At 29.6% G+C, this 19,332-nt stretch overlaps 1 pseudogene; it reads left to right on the top strand.

Moving 5' to 3' along the window:
• The first annotated feature begins 8,915 nt into the window (after positions 1–8,915).
• Positions 8,916–10,439, top strand: LOC124841762 (cytochrome P450 89A2 pseudogene; annotated as a pseudogene).
• The last annotated feature ends 8,893 nt before the right edge of the window (positions 10,440–19,332 follow it).

Below are 19,332 nucleotides of genomic sequence, written 5' to 3'. Positions count from 1 at the left end.
GAACACTGTATTTCTATTCTTAAGTTATCATGGTAAAAACTTCAAATATATTTCATTTACTGTTAGATTGAGCCCAAACTTTAGTGTGTAGTTCATAATACATATTAAGTCATCTTGACCATTCAAATTTGTAATTAGATGTCTGTGCTTAGAGGAATTCATTCTGCATTTTGAGTATAATCGAAAACCATGTAAATTCTTGTCCTTATGTTATCTTGGTAAAACCTCAATATCTATCTAGTTAACTGTTAGATTAACCTGAAATTTTAATATGTAGTTCATAACACATAATGAATTACTTTGACCGTTCAGATTTTAAATCAGAGGTACAGATTTAGAGGTATTAGTTTCGTATCTTCTCAGGGATCTCAATATTGCTTAATTTCTGTTTTTGGGTCATTTATACAAAAATTAAGATTTCCGCCTTATTAACCATTGGATTAGACTGAAAATTTTACCATATGATTTAAACATGTTGTTAATTAGTTTGATTGGTTCAGATCTTTAATTAATGATATGTGTAAAGAGTAATCTTTCCACGAAATAGTAAATTTATTTGTATTGGGTAAAATCTTGAGTAATTATATTCTTAAATTATATATGTAGTTGTATTTTGAGGATTGGAAGATGAGTAATATGATATATTCTATATTATAAATTAAGTTATATTGAACATTACTAAGTTTGTAATCATTATTTGAGTTAAATCATGGACTATAAATCATTTAATGGTAAATTTAGATGGGTTGTATAGGTATTCTTGCCATAATTGTAAATCCGAATTTTATTTATTTATTTTTCTACAACTTTGGTAAGTCGGGAGGAGAGAGGTTCGAAGTCGGACACTACTTTGATAAGTAGGTGGGAGGATAAGAGGTTAGTTTGACATAAACCGTACTCCTTTGCTAAGTAGGCGGAATGTCCTATCCTATGCTACTTTGGTAAGTAGATAATATCACTTGTTTGTGCTACTTTGGTAAGTAGACAAATATTACCTTATTATGCTACTTTGGTAAGTAGACAATATCACCTTGTTGTACTACTTTGGTAAGTAGATAAAAATCACCTTGTTAGATTTTGGTAAGTAGTCAGTATCACATGGTTATGCTACTTTGGTAAGTAGACAAAATGATTGTTGACTACTTTGCTTTGGTAAGTAGGTAGGTTAATAATATATTGTATTGACTCTAGTAAATGGACTAATGATTTTGACTTGAGAAATATTATATAGTATTAATGTAATAGTCTGTTCTTGAGTATGTTTGAGATGCATGAATTGGACTAATTACCACACTTGTGATATTAGTAAGATTGTGGATGATGTATATTTCTTGATTCGGTTAGCTCACCCTACTGTTTATGTTTGTGTATGTGAATGCAATGATTGTATAATGTGTGATATTATACGGGAGCAGAAACTATTTTAGATGAATTAGCAGATGGTTCTGGACTTTCTTAGAAGATGAGAGATCTACAGGGAAAAGAGACATGAGAAATTTCTAAGTAATTATATGTTTGAATTTCCGAACTGTGTGGAATTTTAAATTTCAGAATTTTATGAACTGTGTGGAATTTTATTTTTAAAAGACTTGTGTTGTAATAAAGAACTTAATATTTTGTTGGTGTTGAAATTTGTCAAAAAAAAAAATTATACATATACATATACATATATATATATATATATATATATATATATATATATATATATATATATATATATATATATATATATATATATATATATATATTGTGGAACATAAATCGTAACGCCTAATTCGGGGTGTTACACTAAGCACCAGTTAATATTCTATGTTTTTAGGTTAAATTCTTTAGTTGTTTGGAATTGATTTGTATCATTATTAATGTTGTTGAAGAATATAATGAATGTGTTAATATATTTGTATATATATATATATATATAAGACAATTTTATATATGTTGATTGTGGTTTGGTTATAGAGAGAATTTTATGGATAAATTCTATGTCTTAATGATTGTTAATGTATGTTTCACATATGAGAGTTCATAAAGGATGTATTTTAATATACTACCCGCCATTCAACTTATATAGAGATGGATGGAGTGGGGTAGAGAATCACATAAGGTATATATTTTGGACTTTAGGTCTTAAGCGTGAAATTTTAATCTCGTGAGTAGTAGTGTAATAACACTTGTGTTTATGTCTTTGTAGAGTATAAATACTATTATAAATGCACGCCTACAGTAAAGTGTCATATCAAAGCATGTGTTTGAATAATTGAGTTTAGTGTCAACTATTGTATCAATTTGTGTTATATTTGACATGTGTAATCGATAAATTAGTACAATATAAATGTTTAAATTAAACCTTCTGGTACATTACCTTACTCTCTTATTTTTGTTTATTTGTTTGCATGTCTTTCTTGTTTGCAATGATCACGTGATTGGTGTGAACAAATGAAAATATTCTAGATAATCCAGTGTAGAGGGTGGAAGATATTATCGCTTACATTTGAATTTGTGTTGTCTTGTATAATTCCTTTTATTTTGAAAACTTCTAATGTATGTTAGAATATTTATGTATAACTTTCTCTTAGTACATGTTTTATGGATGACGATAATATAACAGTTATATATATATGTCTCATATGCTTAATTGATTATCATCTTATAATATTCATTTTAGTAGTTTTACACTACTAAAATGAAATGATATATTAAAAATAATTAAATTTAAAAAATGGTAAATTAAAATAAAATAGATAACTTTAAAAAAAAATATTTATTTAAAGAACACATACGCACACACACGCACGCACACGCATGCACACGCACGCGCACGCATGCACACGCACGCGCGCGAAATAAAAAACAAAAAGAAATATTGTACTTAAAAAACTTGTTACATTAATTTCTTTTAAATTCTTAAATCACACCAAAACACTAAATGATGATTTAATAGTTTTTCATTCATTATATCTTTTATTTTTATTTTTCTTCCTATCAAAATGGAATTATGTTAAGTAACCTGTTTTACCAACGTTCTCAATGATATGATACAAATATAGACATACGTGTGATTTGTTAATCTAAATTTTTTAGACAGAATTAGAGAGTTAATTAGGAATTAGATGTGTTTTTATGAATGTCATAACTATAGTTTATTAATCTACTTTTGTTTTGTTTTTTTTAAAGTAAGTGCATATTAATAAATAATTTTGGAAAATTTTAACCAGATTTCTCTCTAAATTAATGATAATTTACTTAATTATATTTATGTTCAAACTTCTGTTTAAAGTATAATTAATGATCATTAATTTTATATTAAAATATAAAATAATTAACTTTATTAATTAAAATAATATCAATTTATATAATATATTTTCTAAAGGCAAAAAATATTTTTGTAATGAAATCTTAAATTTATATTTTAATTTTTTTTTCTTGAGTTACTTACCTTTTTTTCTTTGTTTGTTACTTTCTTTGTTAATTTATGTTTTTAAATTTTAGTTATATTTTAATTTTTTACAACATTAAAATAAAAAATAAACAGTTAAAAAAGAAAGAAAAATAGTATAACAATGATAAAATTAGTTTATTATTTAATTATTTTAAGAAAAATCATGTGTATTAAATAAATCATTAATTACAATTACAAAACACTTATAACATTTTTTTTGTCTTTTAAATAAAATTAAAATACATTAATAATTATTAATGTCAGAATTTATTTAATATCTTCATTAACTATGGATTTTTGTGAAATTTAATATTTATTAGTTATTACAGAACGGGTGTTTATTTAGACATGGTTAGCAGAACCCAATATATTTTATACAAATATATAAATATGTATTCAGCTGTTATTGTTTTTTTTATTTATATTTCTAAAATTAACATATAGTTAAAATAACATTAGATATATCTTCAAATTAATTTTTGAAATAAACTCCAAAGCTTTATCATTACTAAAATATGAGTTGTTTATAATATTTTTAACATAGAATTTTAAAATTTAATGTTTATGTATATATCATTTGATTTTTTATTTTTATTTAACTTTACTCATTCCTTTTATTTTAATTTAATGTGAAACGTTCGATTCAGAAATTAAATTTATAATAATATATGTGATGCTCTCTGTTGATGTATATAAAATTATGAATAAATTATTCTGAAAAAACAATAATCAAAGCATTGTAACCAGCAATCATTATTTAAATTGATAATTTGGATGTAAAAAGAATTCAGATATTTATAAATCTGGATAATTTGCATCTAAAAATAATAATGATTACAATAAGATATTCCTAATATAAAAAATTGTGATTTAGAATATTATTTAAAATTAAAGGTGTGAAACTGGTTGAAGAGATGGCAATCAGATCCACCTAATTCAGTTTATATTTGATTAATGAGTCAATAAACCAGTTTAGTCCTATTTTAAAAAATAAATAAGTAAAAAATTAAATATAAATTTAAAAATAAAAGTTGTTTTCAAAACTGGAAAAAACATTTTCCTCATATAACATACTGTTTTTTTAATTATACAAACAACGTACTTTACTTTTAAATCCAGAATTCTATTATTAAAGTGCTGAATTATAAATTATACTTAAGAGGAAACTGACTGAAAAATTAATAAAGAATTCACTTTTCAAAAAACAAAAATTTAAATTGAATTTTTAGTTAAATTTTTCATATAAAAAAAATGCCGTAAGAGAGTTTTGAAAGAAAAAAATTTATTTATGTATGGTATACATAAATAATTTTAAATTATCAATATCCATTCGGCCTCACATGTATTCGGTTATTCGGTCTCATAGGATCTAGGTCATTTGGTTTCACTGATATTTGGCCACTCGGCCTCACAGGTATTCGGCCACTTGGCCTCACAGGTATTCGGTCATTCGGCCTCACAGGTATTCGGTCATTCGGACTTACAGGATCTAGGTTATTCGACCTCACAGGTATTTGGCCATTTGGCCTCACAGGTATTTGGCCATTCGGCCTCACAGGTATTCGGTCACTCGATCTCACAGGTATTCGACCACTCAGCCTCACAGGTATTCGATCATTCGGCCTCACAACTATTAAGTCATTCGGCCTCATAACTATTCGGTCATCCGGCCGCACAGGTATTCGGCCATTCGGCCTCACAGGTATTCGACCATTCGACCATCGGGTATTTGGTCCTTCGGCCTCAACTACTCGGCTTTCCATGGCCTCGCGCCGATCGCTCTTATCCATATGTTCGGAAAAAGTTTATGCAGAAAAATATTACATACAGGATCACAAAGCATAAAACACCTACAACTCATCCGAGACACATATTAATGTGGCTTCCTCAGTTTGACTTGCAAACGTTCAACCGAAGACTGAGCGGTCTTATTTGCTTGGCCGATCGGCCTTATAACATGCCCTATTTTGACATTAATGTATTGGTTTGTTTGGCTACTCTTTTTCTTACCATGTAAAATTCGAGTTGTTATATTTTTTCAGTACAGGTGATAGATCCTGCAAACCACTTGGCCAAGAAAAGTACAAAAGTCGAGAGGTAAAGCCCTCTCACTAAGAAGTTCACCAGGAACTCCTGGGTCAGAGCCGAGAGGTAAAGCCCTCTCACTAGGAAGTTCTCCAGGAACTCCTAGGTCAGAGCTGAGAGGTAAAGCCCTCTCACTGAGAAGTTATTCAGGAACTCCTAGGTTAGAGCCGAGAGGTAAAGCCCTCTCACTAGGAAGTTCTCTAGGAACTCCTAGGTCAAAGCCGAGAGGTAAAGCCCTCTCATTAGGAAGTTTTCCAGGAACTCCTAGGTAAAAGCCGAATTGTAAAGCCCGTTCACTAAGAAGAACTCCTAGCTCAAAGCTTAGAGGTAAAACCCTCTCACTAGGAAGTTCTCCAGGAACTCCTAGGTCAAAGTCGAACGGTAAAGCCCGTTCACTAGGAAGAACTCCTAGCTCAAAGCCGAGAAGTAAATCCCTCTCACTAGGAAGTTCTCCAGGAACTCCTAGGTCAAAGCCGAACGGTAAAGCTCGTTCATTAGGAAGTTCTCTAGGAACTCCTACGACAAAGCCGAACGATAAAACCCGTTCACTAGGAAGTTCTCCAGGAACTCCTAGGTCAAAGCCGAGAGGTAAAGCCCTGTCACTGGGAAGTTCTTTAGGAACTCCTAGGTCAAAGCCGAGAGGTAAAACCCTCTCATTAGGAAAAGTCGAACGGTAAAGCCTGTTTACTAGGAGGTTCTCTAGGAACTCCTAGGTCAAAGCCAAACAGTTACAAATGTTCTTTATGGAATCTAATTCGGCCTTATAAAACGGGTTAGTCTAATTGTCTACATTCTTGTTTTTAACAATTCAAATTCGATTTCTATTTGATGTGCAGGATGAACCACTTCGCAAAGTTTGAACAAACTGTTCAGTGAGGAACGTTCTCTGTGAACTCTCACCCAAGATTCATTGACCTACGGAATGTTCTAAGTAAACTCCTAGAGTTTGCTTCTCAATGCAGGGAGAAATGAAAGCTTAAGGAGCACCAAACACAACCTCCCTAAATACCTTATCATAAGTCCTATAGTTAATTGTGGTTAACTCGGACTTGGGGGACATATGTATGGTATACACTCAGGACCGAACGATTAACACTAAGTACCATTCGGTCCATCTGCTACATCAATGTTGGGCCATAATTGGGCCAACGTTTAAGTTATTATTGTTTAAATCATTATTGGGCCAAAAGTTCGGTTAAAATAACCAAATATATCTAATTAGAGATATTGATAAAGCCGTTGATGAATAACTAACCGAATCTCCAGGTAAGTTTGTTATTATTTGGTCTATGAAACACTTATAAATAAAATGACAGGGCAAAAGCCAGGTAGGTTCCACTTACATTCTACTTACGAAAAACTCACACTCTATCCAAATAGTGATAATAATTCACTTGTGAGCATAAGTTCTTCAAACACACGCCTAACTTGAGTTTCGGAGCGCCTTTTGCAGGTAGATTCCCCTCTGGTCCAGACTAAAGGCAACCGAGCGGTCCAGACAGAAGACAACCGAGAAAGCGAAGCATGCGATTCTAGCACCTGAAAGCAACAAAGTCACGTCAAAAGGTTAGTCTCTTGATCCTATCCATCCCGAAACAATTTATAAAGAATATCTCATCTTAGAGTTTAGTTATGAATAATAATAGTACTAATGTGTGATGCTAGTAATGAAAATGAATGAAGACATTAATTAACTTTTTCACTAATGATATAATATATATACTGTTACTTACCTAACCTCTTAAAGTATATCAAAATTTAGTTGACAAAAATACCTTTATATATTATGGATTCTAAGTCTTAAAGTTATAAAAATTTAAATATATTTTTTTATTTTAAATTAAAAATAAAAATTATTAAAATACTAATATGTTTTTTTTAATATATAATATGAAAATATTTTTTTCAACTAAATTTTGATATATAGTTACATAACATAACAAATCCATATATATATATATATATATATATATATATATATATATAATTATAATGTTTAAGTTATTTTATTGCTAAATTTTTATGGAAATCTCATATTAATTAAGATTAACTTAAATAATGCATTTATTAAAAAGTACTTGTATAACAAATATAAATAATATAATATCAAGAAGTGTAATTATATTATAGGTAACATTGGAAAGCCTATAATGAAGCAATTTTAAAAAGAAATATAAACAACAACTTATCAGACAAAAGAAATTATCTACTAACTAAATGTTATTGAAAGTATTAAATTAAAATGATTTAATATATCAAAGTTAATTACTTTTTTTTGATAGATGATTATGAAAATTTATTTAACTACTTTAATCCAAGTTCTTTTGAATAGTTAAAAAGTTTAAACTTAACCTTAAATTTAAATTTAATATTTTTTCTTTTTATTTGTTTAGATTTTTTTTCATAGATATATTTTATTTATATTTCATAAATTATAATTTTTTTATTATTTATTTAGTGTGGTTATATATTTTGCATTTATTTATTAATTTTTATTTTGATAAATTTTAATATGATAACAAATAATTAATAAACTTTGAAATAAGTATAATTAAAATATCAAAGTCAGAATTTATTTGAAACTATTTAATATTTGAACTATTTACCATAATTTTTTAAAATAAAATATTTTGCATTATAATTTTCTTAAAATATTTGGCATGTAAAATTAAAATATTTCGCATAATAATTTTCTCTATTTAAAATAATAATTCATTTTTTAAGATCAAATTTTATTTTAAAATATAACATTTAAATTTATAAAAATTTAAAATTTCAAAAAATAAATCTAAATTTTATTATTTTAATTATTTGAAATATTTTCTAAAACAATTTTAAACATCTCATTTTACTCTAAATAACTAAATTCATCAAAATATCTCATCCAATATAGAAATACATATGTTGAAAATTATTAAATTTTATCTTTACGGCATGTGAAAGCTTTCTATTATCTGATAAAGCTTTTCGCAAACGTTAACAGAGATTATTAGTCCACTCAATAATTTACATGCAAAATAGACACTCTTATCTTATGCCTATTGTTTTCAATTACATATTAGCCAGCATGGTCAATAGGTAGACAGACATTTAAAATATATATATATATATATATATATATATATATATATATATAAACTAATTTTTTTAACTAATTCACTGTATTTAATTTTTGCATTGATAACGGAAAAATTATTCGAGAAATTTACGAATGAAAACAACTAAAGCGTTTTAAGTAAGTCATAACCGTTTGATTAGAATCTAGAAACTCTTTAAACATTAATTGTGATGTATATCTAACCGTGAGAATTATAAAGTGAACTTTTAATATAACATAACTTACAATATATAAATATATCATCACCTTAAAACAAAAAGAGAGAAAAAAAAAATGGGAATATGGTTCTATCTTGCTGCATGTGTTCTTATATGTGTTAAAGTTTTTCTGAAAATGAAACACAAGAAGAGGCTACCACCAAGCCCTCCAACCATACCCATCTTGGGTAACATATTTTGGCTCCTTAAATCCTCCAAAAATTTCGCTGATCTTGAACCTGTTCTTCGCTCTTTACGTTCCAAATATGGTAACATAGTCACCATTCACATAGGCTCCAACCCTTCCATTTTCATAACATGTCAAGAAGCTGCTCACAGAGCACTCGTTAAGAATGGCACAGCTTTTGCCGGTCGACCTTTGGCTCTTCAAACCACACAAGTTTTCTTCCCAAACCAATTCACCGTCACCACTTCTCCATTTGGCCACAACTGGAGAATGATGCGCCAAAATTTAATGCAAGTGATTCAACCTTCTCAGTTGAAATCATATTCTCATTGTCGAAAGTGGGCATTGAATATATTAAAGAGACACATTACGGATGAAATCGAGTCTGGCAACAAGGCTGTACCGATGGATGAACATTTCAACTATGCATTGTATGCTTTATTCTCGTACGTATGTTTCGGAGAGAAATTTGATGAGAGAACCGTGAGGAATATCCAAAGGGTACAGCATGGTTTTCTTCACAACTTCATTAAATTCAATGTGCTGAATTTTGTACCTTTCTTGTCCAAGATTGTGTTCAGAGGGCTGTGGAGAGAGATATTGAAAATTCGTGAAGATCAGGTGAATGTGTTCCTCCCTATCATAAAAGCACGCCAAGAGAAGATAAAGGGGAAGGTTGGTGTTGAAGATGAGAATGGAGAAGAGTTTAGGCCTTATGTGGATACCCTTTTTGATATGAAGCTCCCGAGCAATGGAAGAAAAATGAGGGATGAAGAGTTGGTGAGTATGTGTGCTGAGTTTATGATAGGTGGAACTGATACAACAGTGACCACTTGGGTATGGAGCATGGCGAATCTGGTGAAGTACCAGGACGTGCAAGAGAAACTGTTTGATGAAATCAAGGATGTTGTGGGAGGTGGTGAGGAGATTGAGGAGGAGCATTTGAAAAGGATGCCTTATTTGAAGGCTGTGGTGTTGGAGACTTTAAGGAGACATCCTCCGGGGCATTTTATATTGCCAAGGGCAGTGACAGAGGACACTGTAATGGATGGGTATGAGATACCCAAAAATGCAATGGTGAATTTTCTTGTGGCTGAATTTGGGTGGGATCCTAATGTGTGGGAAGATCCTATGGAGTTTAAACCAGAAAGGTTTTTGAAGCATGGTGGAGATGGTAAGTTTGATTTGAAAGGGACAATGGAGATTAAAATGATGCCTTTTGGAGCAGGGAGGAGAGTTTGTCCTGCAATCAGCATGGCAACTCTTCACCTTGAGTACTTTGTGGCCAATTTGGTGAGGGATTTCAAATGGACTCTTGAAGATGGATGTGAGGTTGACATGACTGAGAAGCAAGCCTTCACTATTGTCATGAAGAATCCATTGAGGCCAATGGTGTCTCCCAGAATCACTTGAACGCAAGTATATATTATTTTTCAAGTAATTATAGTACGACACACTTTTACATTGTCAGAGTAAAATAGTGATAAAAAAATTAATTTTTATAATTTTAAAAAAAATATCATATGAAGGTAAAAAATTTATTTGTGTCAATTTTTTTTCCTCAAAATATATTCAGATACTGAAACGTTGCAGAGAGCATTGTTAATATTTCAGCTTTCTTTCTTCTTTCTAATTTTTACCGTAAGTGGTTGGTTATTATTTACATGCCAACTGATACAGTTGTTTCTAAGACACCAAGGGAATTTCAGATGACTTAACTAAATTATGTAGGAGACATCCTATATCAAGTAGAGACTAACAAATCCTACAAAACATGCTATGAATAATTAGTGTTTAAGATATCTATTATCAAATAGAAATATATTTCGATAAAATAAAAATAGGTGTGAATTTAATTTTATAAGTGAATTTTATGAAATTCATGTTAAATTTAACAGTCGGTCATTATGTAAAGTTTATTTTATTGAAATTTATTATATATAAATGTCATTGTTACTTTTAAATTATCTATAAAATAGTTTGTTCTGTGTTCGAAATGTTAAATTATCATTATGAGAAGTTATGTTCGAGAGATTCACTCGATTAGACATATAATTAAACTATAATATCTAAAGAAAATATGAGTTGTAAGATAAAAGAAATTTATTACTGAAAATATATGTGTTTACTTTTTTATTATTAAAAAAATAAAAATAAATAATTATAAATAGTTTTTAATTACTTTATAGATGATTTTTAAATATTTAATATAAAAAATAGTAATTTTTTTTTTTAAAAAGTTACTTAAGTGTAAAATTGAAAAAAATATGTGAATACAAAAAGATTTATCCTATTTATATAATAGATTGAAAAAATAATTGTTTGATTTAAAATAATACTTAAAGGGCAAAATTGGAAACAAAATGTATATATTAAGGAGAGAATCTCCTTATATAATACTAATGAAAACAAATGCAGGGAAGTGTGTTTACATTTTATAAAAAGTGAATTTAAATCATTTTTATAATTTTATTGTAGGTAATTTTTATATTTTAGATAATTTTTTACTATAATTATTTTAGTTTTAAAAAATAGTTAAATTTTAGAAAAACAAACAAATTATAAAAAATAGTTAAATTTAAAAAAATTACTTAAAAGATAACATTGATAAAAAAAATGTTTTGATTTTTAAAACTATTTAAAGAATAAAATTGGAAATAATATAATAAAAGAGAGAATCCTCGTATATTTTAATATTTCATATTCATATTTGAAGTTTTTATTTGTTCCATGCTATCATCTACAAAGATATCTATTTGATTCCTTGCTCACATATATAATTATTCTATCATTACAAATGGACATCAAAATACCATAAAAGAAATTAAAGTAAACTTATTTATATAATAAATTTTTATAAAGATTTAAATCATTTTTGTAGTAACTATTTGGGATTATTGAGTTTCATCAATCAATACATCAGATCATATTAGTTATATAGTAATAATCATCTATTAAAACTTTAATGTGATCTGGACTCAATTTCAGAAATACTCATGCATTGAGTTGAATACTCGTGTCAGTCATGCACTTGCTATGAATTTTCTCCACATTAAATTTAACATCATCAACAACATTTCTCTTATACAAAGCTCACCATTCTTATCTTAAACCACCACGACAAAGTTAATTTCTTTTCTTTTAAGTCCTAATATTATTTAATATTGATTACGGATACTAAGAACCTCCTTTGACTCTTCCCACCTTAACCTATTTTCTACATGAGTACAAGAGTTTGGTAGAATCAGGACGACTTCACTCTCTAGATTCAAACTCAATGCAACCATACCTTATTGAATATGACACTTCTCCTTAGGAATGACCATATTAATAAAATGCTCACAACCATAATATATTTGTATCACATGATCTCATAAGTTTTTGGTATTCAAGCTTAAGTTTTATTCATTCTCACCACACCCTCATCCTAAGAATTCTATACCATCCATTTTTATTAAGTCATAAAAGTTCATCATAGAAAATTTCATATATATCAACCAAGTTGCAATTAGATACTAATCATTTGACACATCTTTTAACATTAGACACAAATAAACCTATAAGACTATAGTTTCAAAGATATATACATATGGTGTCAATGTTCTTGTAAAGTCTTGCACCTGTCATAAATATTTAATACAATATATTCAACATCAACAAAAATATTTTCCCTTATCCCAAAACCAATATCCTTATCACAAAAACCATCATGACATGGTTATTTTCTTTCCATCCTTTAAGTTCACAGTATCATTTTGTATTAATCCCGCAAACTATGAACTTCATTCGACTCTCACTGCCTAAATCTTCTTTTCTATATGAGTATAAGAATTTAGTAAAGTCATAATAACTTCACACCGGAATCTCCACACCAATGTATACATTAAATTATACAATATGAACATTTCTCCTTAGAAATATCCATATTCATACAATTCATTCAATATATGTTAATATAATAACAGTCACACAACACACTTCAATTTCAAAGCAACTAATCTATATCTTATTTACTGGGAATAAAAAGTTTTATTTAGGTATTACGCCTCATAACACCCATCTAGTAGCCTTTACTTTGAGTTACTCCTTTCACCTAACAGTTTGAGAACTTCTAAATTATGTTCTTCTGATTATCCAAACTAAGACTAGAATCTTTCTTTTCGAGTTAAAATTATTATCACCATGAACATAGTACGCGATGTTGTTATGTCTTATTCTTATGAAGGGCAACTGCAGGAAATAGGCTTGAAAGTCTCACATCGATTTTGAAGGTTTCTCACTTTTCCCGCCAATACCTCTTAATTTATTTTATAGATGAACAAGACTCATTTTGTGTAATGGAATGAAGTTATTAACACCCCACTCAATAAAATTAAGTTAAGAGCATCTCACATAAATAAATAAATATCAATATAAATAAATGAATATGAGGTTTTGGACACCTTACTAGATAAATGAAAACAATAATAATAAATAAATAAGAGTAAAGTTATAAACACATTATTCATAAAATAATAACAATAAATAAATAAGAATGAGGTTATAAACACCTCACTAATAAAATAAAAATAAAAATAATAAATAAATAAAAATGAGGTATAAACACGGTTGGGTATCCAAGTGTGAGTCCAAGTCTCACATTTTGGATAGAAATGAGAAAGTAAAGCAGTATATAAAGATTAAAGACCCATTAATCCATTGTCTTAAGGTTTTGGGTAGAGAGTGGTGTGAATCCCTTATATAGTTGGGTCATATGTTATTGTTGTTTGTGTAACCCACAGAAAACCTCCTCTTTAATAGACCCAACAAACACCTTATTAATAAAATAAAATAAAAATAAATAAATAAAAGGTTATAAACTCTTTACTAATAAAATAAAAACAATAACCATAAATAAAAATGAGGTTTACCACCACATTACTAATAAAATAATAATAATAAATAAATAAAAACAATGTTATAAACACCTAATTAATAAACTCTCTTGTTACACTTATTCTCTTAACATTATATGAAAAATTTATATTATCTTAATATTATTATTTTCCCTATACATTCACAAGCATATAATAGTAAAATCATCATTTACTATTTAAATATTACAATAGTATTTCATATTTGACAACTTATGATAGTTGATAGAAAACTTATTGACTTTCTAGAAGAGTTGTTCCTTATCCCTGTAAGGGCCTGAAAAATATAGGGCTTTTGGGCCTTATGTTGGGGCAGCCAGACCCGTAAAACTAAGGACACCATGACCTTAGAAGGGGTTTTTCCCAATCTGAGTTCATTAGCCAACTTTTCCTTCTCTCTCTAACCTTTGTTCTTCTTCTTCTTGCTCTACCTTCTCTCTATCCATTCACAAATTTCAACTGTTGCATTGTCAAATAGGTGGTGTTCTTTTGTTCACGGAGTTGAGAGCTTCCCATCCATCCGATTAGTTTCTACTTTGGACGGGTAAGTTAGTTTCTCCATCTCTCTTGAACCTAGGGCATGCAACTTTGCTGGTTGCATGCAACTGGCAGTCTTCCTCTTTTAATTCTCTGCCTATTATAGCTCTAAGAGTTGTTTCTGTCTCCACTATTAGTGGATTGTAGGGTCTTACTGTGTGCTGACTATGTAAGGCACTGTTGGGGTTATGCTACTATTCTGAGTAGTACTGTCTTGTAACCACCAAGGTAAGGGGAGCTAGTTGTTTGTTTTAAATCTATTTTATAAAGGTGTATGCATGTTGAATGCTGAATTGGTACGCTGTTTAGAGTGATATGTTTCGTTTTTGAGTATGTTGTATTATATGTGTTGATATATGAAAACTATGAACTGTGCTGTGATGCTATGAACTGAGTGGATGAGTTTAATTTACTGTGATTGATCAGGTTGGGAGTGATTCGGGGTGCGAAGTCTGTTACAACATTGTTTAGAAAGAAAGCATAGTGAATTGGTAGTGGTTTGAGTTATTTTGGAGGAAGTGGGATATGGAATTTGAGGGTTAAGGGTCTAGGGTTCTTGTAGTCTGTTGGGACAATATAGGGAGGTTAATTGTGACTTGTTAGAGTCATCAAACTGGTCAAAACAGGTGAAAAGGGGTTGAATTGAAATTGGGTCCTTAAATTATAGGAATTGATGTTTTAAAGGATACAACTTGATCTTAATCACTTTAGATTAGTAATGGGAAGGGTTAGGATCATCTAGGCAGGTGTAATTGAGCTTAATACACTAATTGGAGGTCTTAGAAGTTGGTCAAGAGGTCTTGAAATGGTAAGGGCTGGTGTGAGTGTGTGATTCTGTAGAATTTGCGTTCTACAGATGATGCAGAGTCGCTATGCGAGCTGTCTCGCATAGCGAGACCCTGTAGAGGGTGCTCATTGTCTGAGTCATTCGCTGTGCGAGCTGGCGCGCTGTGCGAATGACCAGAGGGTGTTGCCCTTTGTTTGTGGATTCGCTTGGCGAATCCTGTCACTATGCGACTAGTGGTGGTTTGAAACCACTACCCATTTAATTCGAAAGGCGAGTAGGGGGCATGGCGAGAGTTATAGGGGGGTTGGTCTCTGTCTGGGTTCTCGCATAGCGACTTGGATGCGCTATGCGAGGGACCCAAAGTCTGACACTTATTCAGACTTAATTCGCAAGGCGAGCTGGGTAGGTGCGTTAGGCGAATAGCGCCAGTTTCGCCTCGCGAGGGTGGTGCGTTGTGCGAAACGTTCAGGGTTTTACTCTCTACTTTCCCTTTTATATTGTTTCACTTAGAGTTGAATGTTGTATGGTGTGTGAAGTATGTGTTGGAGAAAATTATATTGTATGATGGGATTCAAACATGTTGTATATTGTTAAAGTGGAAATGTGAGTGATTTAATGGTATGATTGGTGATTCAAAGTATGTGGTTTTAAAAGTATGGTTGATGGACGTAATTCCATGATCTTCAAGGAGAAGATCCATGGTGGTGCCCTTAGTTGTTTAGAATGAAAGTAGGAGCTCAGTCTTGGGGGTCATCCTAAAACTCCAATGGTCTTTCTTCTCACGTAGAAAGGATTGAACCATGTGGTGAGGAGTAGCAGGAGGTCTCAGTCTTGGGGGTTTCCAGTATGCCTCAAGGCCCGGAACAGGCTAACCTCGTGAGTGTGGTAAGGTGGGGGAACCCAAGTTTCATAAGCCACCACGAGTGTAAGACCCGCCATAGCTCGACTATCATTCTAAAGTCCGGAAGAGTCAAGTCTAGTATTCAACATGTTAGGATGCGTGTTTACCTTGCTTGATTGAAGTTAACTCTTGCATGCATATTGTCATATTGTATGCTTTTTATATAATTAGCTCACCATTGCTTGTTTGTGTTGTTTGTGTATGATTCATTTTGCGATGATCATCCACTTGGATGAGAGCAGATGATGAGGAGGTTTCTTTGGAGACAACTTTGGAAGAAGACGGCAATGCTGCAGTTTAGGCTTCCTAGGGGTTTCTTAGTCATTTGATGATATTTTGAAATACTTTTCCTCTTTAAGTTTACAGTTTAGACCTCTTTTGTTAAAGTTTAAATTCTAAAGCTATATTTTAAGGATGACTGTAATCCTAATACTCGGCTATATGTTTCCAACTGCTTTCTATTATTATAATATGGTGACGTCTTTATAATATACACCCGCCGTATATTTTGGGAATGTCACAATCCTAAATGCAAAAATGATATTTCTTATTATAGAAACAACAACAACAATAATAATACTAGTAAAAAGTGTAAATTTGAGCTTGATTCAACGGTTAACAAAGTTGGAATCTAATTGTTATTAAAGTAACTTGAAAGAGGAAATAGGTAACCGTAGTTCAAAATATGAAAATATTTTCTCCAACCAGATACCTCTACATGAAAATCTCACGATTAGAATAAAGTGCTATATCTTATAAATTATTTAGCAAAACAACTTATAACTAGACAATATGTAAAGATGTGACTTTTATACTAAAATACAAGAATAATTTTTTTTAGCATTATCTATAAATCCTACTTGTCATAATGGAAAATTATATTTTTATGATAATATATAAAAATTACAGCCTAATCCAATGATTTATGAGATTGCGATCACAATTTTATCGAGATAACTTAGGAATAAAAACTAGTTAACATCTTAACATCATTTTTTAATTTTTATAAAGTATTTTTTTCTTCATAATTTATCAATTTACTTATAAAAATATATTTAAATAAAAAATTTAAATATAGTTAACACTTTATATCTATATATATATTATTTAGACACAAATTTTGGATTTTTATTAGAAATAAGATTAATTTTTTTCCCCGAATTTCGCAAGCCTCAAAATTGTTACATTTAATATCAATTGATTATTTAACATTTCGATATCTGTATATTTTTACAATGTTATATATATATATATATATATATATATATATATATATATATATATATATATATATTATCATCGGTATAAATAGTAAATCAGATAAAAAAATAAAATAAAGAGTTACACAAGTTTTTTAAAATTTAAAAAGAAAATCTTAAATAAAGCTTGTTTAAGTCCTAATTGGAAACTTGTTTAATAGTTTTATATCACTTAGCAATCAAAGTGAATAATACTTTAAATACTAATTTTTCCTTTAACAAAAGTTTTCCAAAAACAAAATGATAATGAAACTTCATTCTCCAAAATAAACAATACTTTAAATTTAATAATTGATATTAATGATATTATTTGGATACACATTAAATTAGAAAATTCTTAATTAAAATAACAAATCACCCAAGCATACAATTAATTAAAAATTTATATACATAACAAATACATATATAATTTAAGTATCCAAAAATATTAGAAAAATCATATAAAGAGGAATGTCAACCAATATTTACTTGAGTGAGAAAAATTTTTCTAAATAAAATTATAATGAGACATTCATCGAAGTGACTAGACTAGTGTTGTCAAAACGGACCATGTGACCCAACTTGAAATTTGGTCACTTAGTGAGTGAATCCGACTCGACTCACCACATGATTGGTGGGTTAAACACATTGACTCACTAACTCACTTATTTACATTTTTTCCAATTAAAAAAATAACAATTTTTTATAATTCAAATCTAAATAAATTTTAATCTAAAATGATTTTAAATTTCAAAAACAATTAAAAAAAAATAATACAATCCAAAATCATCTGAAACTCCAAATATAATCCAAATGCAAGTATAAAAAATAAAATTAGCCGAGTTGGTGAACCAACTTGACTCACCACATATTCAACTCAAATTACCAAATCCGTAAATGGATGTACCCTACTTTCACTACTTAATATAAAATTGAATTCTCCAATTTAAACAGATAAAGAAGGACCTTAGCATCAAATTCTAAATACAACAAGAGAACATTACACGCAGATTTAAAAATCTTACTTCAAGTTTAGCTAAAGAACTATATCATTGTGTGCACCCCAAAACTTAATACTCAACATGTAAGACAAGATTATCCTACTAACAATATTTCAAATTTCAAGAATACTTTCGTATTTTAAATCTAACTTAATTTTATTTTTTCTTTCTGAACCGGAAAGAAATAGACTTTAACACGAGACTCATTACATTTTTGTTTCCTTCCTTATTTACGTCTCAACCATTTTATCTTCTTTCTATTTTCATATAAGCCAAACATAACCCAAATGTTACACCAATACTTTATCTCCATTCTAGTTTATTTATACCATATACAAAGTTATAGACATACATTTAAATTTGTCCCTTCTTAAAATCTGTAATAAATAATGATTTTAAAATATTAATTAAATAGCAAAATTGTCTCATATTACATGGGAAAACATTATATACTAATATATTAAATATTACCTTAATTCTTCCTATCCATGTTAGATATAAACATTACATCTTACCCAGTTTTAATTATCTGAACAGAAAAAGAACGTAATTCCTTTTTTTTCTTTTACGTTATAAGAGAAAGAAATACATTATTGGATACTCAAACACCGTTTTTCCTTTCTAACAGACATGTTTTTTAATTTTAGAAAATTAAATGTGATTTTTTTTGTACCTATTAAGTTACTCTGGCGATTTATTAATTAATAAAAGGAACACGTTTGGAAATTAATGTCTGAGAAAAATAAGGGATAAGTGTTGAAAAATCTTACAGGCGTCATTTTTGTGTGCTATGAGCTGTGACGGGGTTCTAGAGTGAAGGCGTCGGTCGCACGTGCGGCGTGTCGATGTTGTCACGTGCGGAACAGCCTTGCTTCAATTGGTTCTGCTTTAATTCTCGAGCGAGTATAACATAGCACTCTCACTCACAC

The sequence above is a fragment of the Vigna umbellata genome, chromosome 10 (assembly GCF_029865625.1).
Source record: "Vigna umbellata cultivar VRB3 chromosome 10, Vumbellata_1.0, whole genome shotgun sequence".
Classification (NCBI taxonomy): Eukaryota; Viridiplantae; Streptophyta; class Magnoliopsida; order Fabales; family Fabaceae; genus Vigna; species Vigna umbellata.
The sequence above is the reverse complement of the archived record's forward strand: the minus strand, read 5'-3'. Positions and strand labels throughout refer to the sequence as shown.